This window comes from Giraffa tippelskirchi, chromosome 10 (genome assembly GCF_054371585.1).
Source record: "Giraffa tippelskirchi isolate mGirTip1 chromosome 10, T2T-mGirTip1v1.2.pri, whole genome shotgun sequence".
Taxonomy (NCBI): domain Eukaryota; kingdom Metazoa; phylum Chordata; class Mammalia; order Artiodactyla; family Giraffidae; genus Giraffa; species Giraffa tippelskirchi.
In genome coordinates this window covers 123,787,797-123,799,562 of record NC_137284.1, presented here as the reverse complement: position 1 = coordinate 123,799,562, position 11,766 = coordinate 123,787,797, and the positions used below count along the sequence as shown (strand labels likewise).

The 11,766-nt window shown below is 47.7% G+C and overlaps 1 non-coding gene across 1 annotated transcript; it reads left to right on the top strand.

The window, feature by feature from the left end:
- Positions 1–11,324: 11,324 nt before the first annotated feature.
- Positions 11,325–11,459, top strand: LOC145524934 (small nucleolar RNA SNORA70). The gene has a single exon (XR_014067964.1). It is a non-coding gene; the product is annotated as a small nucleolar RNA SNORA70 (small nucleolar RNA).
- The last annotated feature ends 307 nt before the right edge of the window (positions 11,460–11,766 follow it).

The following is an 11,766-nucleotide window of genomic DNA, read 5'->3' as shown; positions in this document are numbered from 1 at the left end:
TCTGTGAATGTAGTAGTTATCTGTCAGCTTTGCTGAATGCCCCTAGCCAGGAACTCCAGAAACACAAAGAAATGCAGCTTTTTGTGAGGTTTCTAAATAAACACCGTAACTCAGAGTCCTGCTATTGGAGGCATTAAAACTCTGGAGACCTGAAGGATGAAAACATACTAAGAAATGTCAGATAAGACCCCTTCATGGCAATACCCTGTTCCCACCCATGAAGCAAGTCCCGTAGACATCCCATCAGGAACAGGTGGAAGGAGTTGGGTTCTCGTTTCCAGAGAAATGAGAGGGACCAGTTTGCAGCCCCTCCCCACCCAACCCATGCACAGGGAATTTTCCAGCAGTTCTCATTTGATGATTTCATCCCTCACCCTTGGCAAAGACAAACACAGCTTCTTACCTGGCTGAATAGTTCCTAGACCCTCCTCAGGAATGTCTGAACTGTGACTGAGAACAAATCAGTCATTTCAGGTGACAGGAGTTTTGAACTAAGAACCTGGATGCCGTGAGCCATGGTCTTCTCCTAGCCATTGTCAGAGCCAGTCCGCTGGGAAAGATGCATGAAAATGGTACAAATGAATTTACAAAACAGAAATAAAGTCACAGGTGTTAAAAAAAGAAAAAAAACACCTTACGGTTACCAGGGAAATTGGGGAATGAGGAGGGAGGGATAAATTGGGAGACTGGTATTAACATACACACACTATTATATTTGATTAGATAACTAATAAGGACATACTATATAGCACAGGGAACTCTATTCAATACTCTGTCATGACCTACATGGGAAAAGAACCTAAAAAAGAGTGGATATATGTATACGTATAACTGATTCATTTTACTGTACAGAAGAAACTATTGCAACATTGTAAATCACCTATATTCTAATAAAAGTTCTTTTAAAAAAGAAAAGCAGAAAATGAAGATGGGGAGAGAGGGTTCACATCCTTTTTAGCAACACTCAAGCTCTTAGAACCAGTCTTCCCGAGAGAGGACACGTTCTCATCATGGATCCCCTGTCATCAGCGCACCACGCATACGGCCACCTGGGATCGGTCACTGTCACCTGATACTCCATTGACCTACCTGAGGCCCCAGCATGTTGTAACCAAGGGTTTTTGGACACTGGGGGCCCTGCTGCAGCCCCTGGGTCCCACCACCCCAAGTTGATCTACGGGAGAAAGGAAGCCCCTTCCCTGACACTTCCCACATGAAGGACAGAGATACAAATGGTGCTGGTGATGCTGCTGCCATAAGGAGAAGTGATCTGCAGGCCCCCGAGGTTAGGGGTGGAGCCTCTCTCTGAATAGGCTGGAGTCCACTGATTCCTGGAGCCTCCATTCTGGATGGATCAGGTCACCCCAGAACACCTGACTCCCAACCGCTGCTGTGATTGGGAGGGGAGAGGAAGCCACAGCACTCCCCACCTTACAAAGCCTCGGGCACCCTCTCCAGGCCTCCCCACACTCACTTGAAGCCCATGAAACCCTTTATCTTCGAGCTTCACCTATTCCGGGCCCTTGAGCACCCAGCTTCCCTTGAGACTTTAGACTGGGAAAGGGGTGTCACTCCTCAGCACCCCCAGGCCTCTGGTATTACAACACATGTCATCCCCTCCTGGAAGGATCACATGCTTTTCTTTCCTTCCTTCTGGACCATGAGGTCCATAAGATAGGTGTTATCTTTTGTTCTCTTTTGGACACATTGGTAGTAGTAAGTATTCAGTAAACACTGGCCTTGACTCTCTGTGTGGCTAGTTCTGGAAGTCCCCAGGCCTCTGCTTGTCTGTTCCGATTCCCAGGGTGGAGTGTAGTGAACCCAAGCCTGGCAATGAACCAACAGCTCCTGAGGGTTAGCATGTGGCCCCAAGGACCACCTTGAGGCAGCTGTTGGTTAACACGTGGACACTGTGCATGATTCCAAGTAAAGAATGCAGTAGGGGGTCAAGGAGGGGACAGGGGTGAGGGATGAGGTGGAGGCAGGTGATGCTGAAATGCACAAGGAAGCACGGGATGCTAGCTGGAACGTGAGTGAGGCATGGATGGGCAACTCTCTGGGGAACTTAGCCGCAGATCCTGTTTAAAGTGTCTCCATCAGAAAAGCCCCTCATCATGTACTGAAGTTCCACACCCCTAGGCCTCCCTTCCCTGGGTCTCATCAGCCCCTCTGGTCCTCAGCAGTGAGGCTTAAAACTCCAGTCAGAAGGCAGGGTGGAGGGTTCAGGAGCATCCAACACACTGTCCTCAATGATTTGCCCTTTGGGACCCTCCGGCAGTCTGCTCTTCCTGGGATCCTTGGCCACTGGGTCCTCACATCCGCTTCCCTCCACCACTGCCACACCCAGGGGTGCAGATCCCTGCCCTGCCAGCACCTTTGGAAGCCCATGTGGGGTGGTGCATGTGACAGTGAGCAGAGCTCAGGCAGCATGGGCGAATCTCTAGGTGACTGCTTCCAGCTGCTGAGATGATGCAGTCCTTTGCCATCAGCACATCCCCAGCCTTTCCTGCTGATGCTTCTGCAGCCAACACTTGCACAGCCAATCAGGTTTTGCACTGTGGTTTCGCACATGCACCCATGGCCTGCTAGAGGTTCTGAAAGATTAGTACACAGGAAATTCAGTGAGCATTTTCCAATCCTTTTGTGCTATAGGATCTGAAGAAGTGAAGAGGCATGGACATAGCAGCTTTTTGTCTACCTCTTCTGTATCTTACACTGAGTGCAAAAATCTACTTGCAGATACACAAGCTCAAAAAACGAAAGGACGTGGCTAGCCTGCAGTTAAGCAGTAGGAAGGCCTCAGCATGGAAGCAATAGTCCCATCTCCTGACCCCGCCCCCTATCACTGGTCCTTCTATTCCCTGGCCCACATCCACATGTTTTAACAGAATTTTTAATGACATGGAAAAATGCTCATAGTGAAATATTACCTGTATAAGGAGGAACCAGAACTATATCACAAAAAGTTAACAGCAGTTATTTCTAGGTGGTTGAACGACAGCTGACTTTTTTTTTCCTTCTAATTTTTTTCTATTTTCCACACAGCGTATCTCTTCATTTTATAAAAAGAAAACAAATGTTATTGGGAACAAATGCATCACCCAAAAGCCTGGGAGTAGACACACGAAAATATCCAAAGTGACTGTCTTTACAGAACCAGGATATGTTTCTAATCTCCAGACTGACCACTGGGTCATATTCTTGAATCCTATAGAAGGTAGTTTATCTTAAATTCTAAATACTCGAAGCATCCAAAGCACAAAGAGTGATAAAATAAGTGTGAAGACATGATCCTCTGCTTTCAAAACTACTGCAGAGAAATAGGTGAGGATAAAGTTGAAACAGTGTTTGGAGAGGCTCCATGGGGATTGTCTCTGAGCTCTGATCTCACTGCAGGATAAGGAGGTATGGCTCCTGTTGCCCTGCTATGGTGGAGAGCAGAGATGGTCAGGACCCTACTATACCTTGGATGTTTGGGTGAAATACCAGCTTCAGTATTTGTTTCTTTGGACTTGATTCCTATGAGGTTGGTCTGAATGGAAACATCTTTTTAATGTTCAATTCTCACCTCTGAAAACCCTGACTGATGTGCGCATGTCTTCTGCTTTGTGAGTCAAGAGTTGACAAGCAGGCAGGCTGGTTGGTGAGTGTAAGGGCCTAAGACCCCTGGCTTTTGGGGGCCTTCATCTTCCTGTATCGGAGAAGACAATGGAAACCCACTCCAGTACTCTTGCCTGGAAAATCCCATGGATGGAGAAGCCTGGTAGGCTGCAGTCCATGGGGTCGCAAAGAGTCAGACACGACTGAAGCGACTTAGTGGCAGCAGCAGCTGCATCTTCCTGTATATCACGGATCTCCTTTATCTGCACTCCAGTCATGTGGAATTATTGCTGGAGTGAAGAAAAAGATAACCACAGAGATAAACATGTCCATTGACTGCTCACTGGCTCCTGCATATGCCAAGCATGTTCTATCCACCATATGAAGCTCTCCTCAGGACAACTCAGAAGCAGACATAAATACAACTCTGGGGTAGACATAAATAACTAAACCATATCTGTAGATGAGACCACTGATGCTCAGAGAATGACATCTCACTAGTGAGGAGGTGCTGGCACTATGTCCCCATGCCAGCTGAGGGGGCCACCTCTTCTCAGTTGAATTGGGACCTCATAGCTTTCTTTTCTCCTGGGTTTCCCAAGAAGAAGCTCTCTGTAATGACCCCATGGACCAGAGCCCACCAGGCTCCTATGTCCATGCTTATTCTCCAGGCAAGAATACTGCAGTGGGTAGCCATTCCCTTCTCCAGGGTATCTTCCCAACCCAGGATTCGAACCTGTGTCTCCTGCATTGCAGGCAAATTCTTTACTGTCTGAGCCACCAGGGAAGCCCAAATGAAGATTTGGGGGAGATTTAAGTCCTTGGAATTCCCCAGTGATAGCAGTGCTTTTGTTATTCAGGAGCCCCTGGGGTCACACCTGAGTTTATGTTCTTGAGGTGATTCTTGGTGGCCCCAAAATGGCTTTAGGGCTGGGAGCTGGTCACCAGAGGAACCAACCATCTGATTAGAGGGGAAGACTTTGAACCAGCCTGACATCTGGGGAGTAGATGGCACTGGAGATTGTGCTGAATCACCTGGCCAGTGACTTGATCAATTATGCCTATGTGATGAAACCCTGATAAAACCTCTGGGCACCGAGGCTCAGTGGAACTTCTTGATGGTGGCCACATGGATGTGCCCAGAAGGTGACAGGTCCTGACTCCACACATGGGGAGCACGGAAGCTCTGTGTTCAGGATACCCTCATAGTCCTCAAGCTGGTCCTGACTTGCATCCTTCATAATAAAATTGTAAACAGAAGTATAGCACTTTCTTGAGTTGTGAGTCATTCTAGAGAACTATCAACCTGGGAGGTTACGGGAACCCCTGAATTTGTAGCTAGTCATTCAGAAGTGCTGGTGATGACCTGACACCCCCTTGAACTGATTGCTGGCTTCTGAAGTTGTGGGGGGTGGCGTCTTATGAAAGATTAAGTCTTCACTCATGGGTTCTGCGCTAACTTCACAGCCCGGTGGAGGGGCCAGAACTCATTAGCAAGACACCAGCTGGGGGTGGAGTCAACCCCTCCCCCCACAGCCCCCCCTACCCCGCCCCATTCCCGGCACCCACCCTCTTTGTACTTCTTCCTTGAAGGGGAAACCCTGTGTCTGAATGAAGCTGGAATCCGAGTGCACAAGGCCAGCAAGGATGGATTAAAATCAGCTTATTTTCGAAAACCTTCCTTTTGGCTGAATGTTAAGCCCACTTGATTTAGGAGCGCCTCAAAACACCTTTCCAACAAGCTGGAAGGCCGCCGTGTTGGAAGCTGTCAGCCTTTCAGTCGGAACAGTGGAAAGTGATACTAAATCGTCTAAAACTGCACAGCGAGTGAAGACAGCCCGGGTCAAGGCAACCCAAGGAAATGCTGTTCCCTGATCTCCCGTCTTCAAAGTCAGTAGGACATTCTGTTCTTCTCCCAGTGGCCTTGGAACTCAGAGAGTGTTGTTTGCTTGCCCTGAGGATAGGGCAGAGATGGGTGAAAAAGGATTACCCAGTCACCTGTTACCTCAATTCAAAGGATGCAGGAATCTAAGCTCTAGGTGGAAGGAGCTTGGCTGGGGTCTTTGGGGTTTGTTCTTTGCATGAACTTCAGGGGAAATCCTTATGGTGATGGTTCATGACTTCATTTGTGGAAGGATGTAGATCAAATGGGAGGTGTCCGGAGGCCTGGGTTCATGAAGCAGCCAGCTTCTTAAGTTGGGTTAAGAATGGCTGTGCAATGGATATGTAACTGGCAGACACCTACAGAAGGCTACCCTGGTGACTCAGGGGTAAAAATCTGCCTGCCAACGCAGGAAACAAAGGTTCGGTCTCTGAGTCGGGAAGATCCTCTGGAGAAGGAAATGGCAACCACTCCGGTATTATTGCCTGGACAATCCCATGGACAGAGGAGCTTGGAAGTCTATAGTCCATGGGGTCATGAAAGAGTCATACACAACTGAGCAACTAAACCGAAAAAACAGACACCCGGAGAGCCTGGGAGAGCTAAGGTGCAGGGGGAGAAATCTCTTATTCAGGAGACTAGACAACCCTTGATTTGAGTATACACTGGGCTTGTTTGTTTGTTACCCAGTATTTCATTTCTTGCCTAACAAGTTTGATGCTTATTAAAAAATCACCTCTGGGCAATGCATCTAGGTGTGTTTTGGGGAAACATTGGTGGGCGCCAGAATCACCTTCAAATGAAAAGGCAGAAACAAGACTCCCTGGAGACGCTGCCACAGAGCCTTATCTTGGTAGTCAGTGAAGCGGTATAGTTCCTTCCCTCTGCACCCCAAGTCCTGGCTGGCCTTCATCTCCATGCTTCAGCGGGGGAGGAGGAGAAGTGAGGTAGCTAGTTGCTTGTCTCCATCCAAACAGCGATGGAATTCCTTGGCCTGGCTGTTCAGTAATCCTCTGCCAGCTGGCCGCCTCCCTTGCCTCTGGGAACTTGGTGAATCACACCTCCGCATTGCATTTGGCCCTCACAAGCCCTGAAGGCTGCAGGCCTGCGCCTGCCAGCTGGGAGGAGCTGCGGTCCAACTGCCAAGCGAGGATCATATCGGCCGGAGAATTTCTGAGCGCAGGAGGCTTCACAGCTGCGGGGCAAGATCACTGATCTGGATCCCCCTGGGGTTTCTTGCAAGGGTGAACCGTCCCTTTCCCTTCTCCTGAGGGGTCCTTGCAGGAGCAGAGGGACTCAGAGGCAGGCCCAGCAAAGAAAGAGAAGTCTGTGGGGTCCTCTCCAGTCTCCCTTCCCCCTGATCTCAGAGAATCTAAACGACTGTTTCATAAGCCCTCCAACTGGTAGTCAGGGAATTAGCAGAACAGGAGGAGTGATGCACTAGATCAAAAATACTACCATATGCATCTTTGTTGGGGGTGATGGTTCAGATGTGGATGTGGCTCAGATGTGGTTCAGATGGTTCAGGTGTGGAGAACCTGTGATGTCCCTTTACCACCAGCATCAGAAGCTCTCGTGTCAACTCTAGAGCTTTTATAAAGAGCAGGGACAATCTGGGGGTTTTAGCTGCTTCTAGTTGGAGTGGCTGAGGAGTCTTTCTTCAGCTAGAGTTTGAGTAAGAAGGCCGATCCCACAGAAGCAGCTCAGGAAGAGGGCAGAGCCGATCCACCCCGCTTCCTGCCCCATCCCGATGGTGGCTGCGGACCAGGGCAGCAGCGGGCTTCTCTCCCAAGAAGCCAGCCCGGGGCAAGACTGGCTGGCTCTCCAGGCTTGCCGGTGCTCCCTCCAGCTTGGCCTGCAGGCTTGCCAGGCCACCTCACACTTCTCACGGAGCCCTGGCCTGGAAAGGCTCTAGCAGAAGGGAAATTAGAATCAAGAGGTGAGGTGTGAGCTGAGCCTTGCAGAGCTATGGCAGGTAGAAACCAGAGGTAAGAGCTAAGAAGCACAGTTGCCTTATTAAAATAGTCCTGTGATTGAAAGAAAAAAAAAAACATAAAACATCTATGCACCATTGACTAGAAATTCCACATAAAGTTTCTTGCTTGCTCGGTGAAGAGCCAGTGATGAAAAGTACCGTAGGTACCAGTCCCCCCCTGCCCCCCACCGCCGCCCCAGCATCCCTAGTCCCTGGGGCTTGCTCTGCCTTTGAAGGGCTGGGCTGGACCCCACCTCCTGAGGGATGGGAAGAAAATTGTGGGGGGCCCCCTCTTGCCCCCTCTCCTGCTTCCCTAAGACACAGCAACTCTGGGCCGTCCTTGTGTGGGTCCAAGGGCACACTGCCTCCACGCCCTCCCCTTCCACATGCCTCCCACCATCACTGCCAAAAGGTATTACCTTACTTTCCCCCCTAAGATCACAATAATCTCCCAGTTGAGTCTTACTCCTGATTAATCTAATCTGGATTCCGTGGAGCTGGAGCAGCGGGGATGAACTTGGGAAGCTCACATGGCTTCATGCTCTTCCTCCCTAACTTCTACTCCCCTCCTCACCCTCCACGCATTCTGAAAGCCCAGTTTAAGGTCACTAGCCTTCCCAACACAAGCCAGACTGCTCTGTATCTTCACAGGTCTAAGTCACTGTTGAGTTCCCTCAGCCTCTCCGTCCCTCATATCTATTCCTTGCATCTGTCTACACCTGTCCCCATCCTTCCCTCCATCCCTCATTTCTCAGGAGTCATCCATCCATCCTGTGATCCAGGTGGTCCCCGTGCTGTTTGTTCCAACCACTGTAACATCAAGCGCCTCCTCCCCTCTGCCTCTTTCCTATTGGATGATTAACATGGTTAAATCTCTATTATTAAAGAAGGAAGGAAGAGAAGACGGGAGGGAAGAAAGAAGGAAATAATGGAAGAAAGTTAGGACAACAACCACAAGAAAATACAATTTTCTACCTCTCCAGCCTCTTTCCCTTGGAAATAATGTATTTCACATTCTCTGAGGTGACCGTAACACCTCAAATTGGAACGTGTCTCTTAGAGGATGGGAAGCACCATGCCATAGCTTCATCGCGTGCTTTTTCTTCGTGAGAACATGGAACCACGTGTATTCTAACTCTGATGGCATCTGGAATGATGACATGGCACAGGCTACTTGAAAGAGGTCCCCGCATTCCCCTTTGTGTCCTGTGTCATTTGTTTCTTAACTGTCATGAACCCATATCTATTCTCACCACCCCAATGATAAATGCTCCCCCACAATCTCTGGGGTCTTCTGACTCTTATAATGGGTGTTTTTCAGCTCATGTTTTCCTAGACCTTCACATTGCACTCTACAGTCTTGGCCTACTGGAAAGTGTCTCCCTGTTTCGAGAGCACGCAGTCTCTCCTGCCTCTTCTTCTCTGTTCAGCCTGCCTCACCTGCGCCCTCCATCTCTTGGTCCATGGGGCCAGTGTTCCTTGGGGTTCATTTCTTAGTCTTCCTCTCATTCTACTCCTGTGCCTGGTATTGGTGCTTTACTCTTTGCTTCTTCTGTCACCTGTGTGCCAAAGACTCCCAAGTCCGAGTCTACACTTGAATCTTCTGGGCACCTGCCTACAGTATGTCTCTCCTTGTATTTTCACTACTTAAACTGGAGCATCTCAATATGGAACTATTTTCTGTCCAAGGGACATGTAGCTATTTCCAGAGACATTTTTGACTGTTACAACTTGTGGGGTGGTACTGGCAACTAGTCACTAAGCATCCTACAGTACATGAGATAGACCCCCACTATAAAGAACACCTGACCCCATATGTCAATAATACCAAGGTTGAGAAGCCCTGCTATAAGGACCTCAGCTGGATAATGCCCCAAACCTGAACCTGCCCTTGAATGTCTTCTGTTATGGCAACTGTTGTATTCTCTGGTTACATGTCTGTCCCTCCCACTGGTATACAAGCCTATGGACCCACAGCTTTATACATCTTTCCATCTGTAGCTCCTATCAAGGACTCTGAATGGGATATTAGACATACAGGCAGTGCTGTTGAATTAATATAACTCTTTTTTGACACCCCCAGATAACCTATAAGTTCTATGAGGGCAGAGACCATCCTAACCTAACACTGGGCCTTGAGGAAGGTTGGATGCAGCGAGAGAGGCCGCAGAAGATTCAGGGACAGGTGAGAAAATGTGTAGAACCTAAGATTCCACGTCTCTGCTGGGTGAGCATGGGTCCAAAAATGTATGGAAAGGAAAAGAAAGAAGCCTAAAACCAGATTCTATTCTAGATTCTCTTACTATTCTTAAGAATAGTAAGGAGTTCGGATAACTAGGTGGAGAAGGCATAAACTAGGTGTATGTTGGCAAAATGAAATTTTAAGGAAGCTCATATTAAAGGAGATATGAGCTCAGATTGTATTTGGAATAGTGAATATACTATAAAGTAAGGCCTGTGAAAATTAATAAAAAGGAAACCCCAACAAAAATTGGAATAAGGAAGGCTACCACTTCTTGCCAATTACTCCAAATGTGAAAACGTCAATCACAGATCCCAACAGGAAGAGACTACCTTGTACTTCCAGACAGGAGGTACAACAACCTTACTACACCAATAGAAAGAAGGAAGATTTTCTTCGTGCCCATCAACAAACCCAACTGATGGAAATACAGCTCAGTCAATGAGGAGCCTTCATTACCCAAACTCTCACTTTCCTCCAATGAACTTTCATTTCTCTCTTTTGAAGGACTTTCCTGTCCCACTCTTTTCTCCATAAAAGCCTTCCATTTTGCACAAACCCTTGGAGTCTCTCTCTGCTTCCTAGATGAAATGCTGCTCCATTCATGAACAATTTAATAGAGCCAATTTGATTTTCAAACTTAATCAGTTGAATTTTTTTTTTACTAACCAAAGGGGAAAAACTGCCAACAAAATAGAGAAAGTCATGGAGGAAAAAGGGATGAATAAGACGTTTTGGCACTTGGTTAAATTTTCCATCTTATACTAGCATTCTCCTGTCATAGTCTTATCTGGATAATACATAACACAAACTTACTTAATATAAATCTTTATGAAATACCAAATGGATTGCAGCTCTGTTATTTTACCCCAAACTGCCTCCTTCACATCTCCTTGACAGGAGGAGTCTTTTAAACAAAGCTGTTAGTGGTACCTGCATCCTGTTCACACAAACTTACAGGAGTTTGTCATGTGCCTCATTTCTGGGAATATCTCATTTCCAGCTTTTCCTTTTTGTTAGCCTCATTTCTCTTATTTACTTTATTTTGACTTACTACATGGCATGCATCTTTGTGAGAAGACAATTTAAACCCATGACAGGGCATAAGTTCCTATTTTTTTCCCCTATTTTTTTCCGGACACATTTGGACACTTTATGTGAAGAATATAGTTATGAAAGCAAAGAATTTTGAATTTATGAGAGGAAATTCTCTCTTGTGAATGAGGAAAGAGTGAAGCATCCTTATGACTGGAAAATCGCTGCTAGAGGTCAGTGAGCAATATAGTCACCACCCACAGGACAAGAGGTTCCCTGGGACAGGTGCTGTGAGTGTGTGTGTGTGTGTGTGTGTGTGTGTGTGTGTGTGTGTGTGTGCGCATCTATACACATGTGCATGAAGGTTGACCCATCCTTGTAGCCCTATGATGTTGACAACCAGGACCACCTGTCCTTCCCAACAACCAGTGCCTTCGCCTGGTGGGTCAAAAGATACCTGATGCTACTGAGAAATAGGAAGAGACCCTCTTGGAGTCTTTTCTAATGATCCAGAGAAAAGTCAAATGGAGAAATAGCTTCTATTTCTGTCTGGTATCAGTTATTAAAAGCCACATAAAAGTAAGCTTCTTTTGCAGCCAATTAAGCCGACTGTGCTCTTTTCCCCATGGGGGCCCAGTGTGCAATGGCTGCAAACAGCAGCCTCCTTGGTAGTGTATGCAACCTGTTGCCTGTACAGGTTGTCCTAAGGGACCTTGGAGACAACTCTTCTAGTGGGCATTCGTGACTAGCCTGCTGTTCCCCAATCTAGACTCCAGACAGGTATGCGCGGTACTTTTGGAAAGCCCCAGGGCACAGTGGCCAGGGTCCACATTGGCCAGGTCATAATGTCCATCCGCACCAAGCTGCAGAACAAGGAGCATGTGATTGAAGCCCTCTGCCGGGCCAAGTTCAAGTTCCCTGGCCACCAGAAGATCCACATCTCCAAGAAGTGGGGATTTACCAAGTTCAACGCGGATGAATTTGAAAACATGGTGGCAGAAAAGCGACTCATCCCGGACGGCTGTGGGGTCA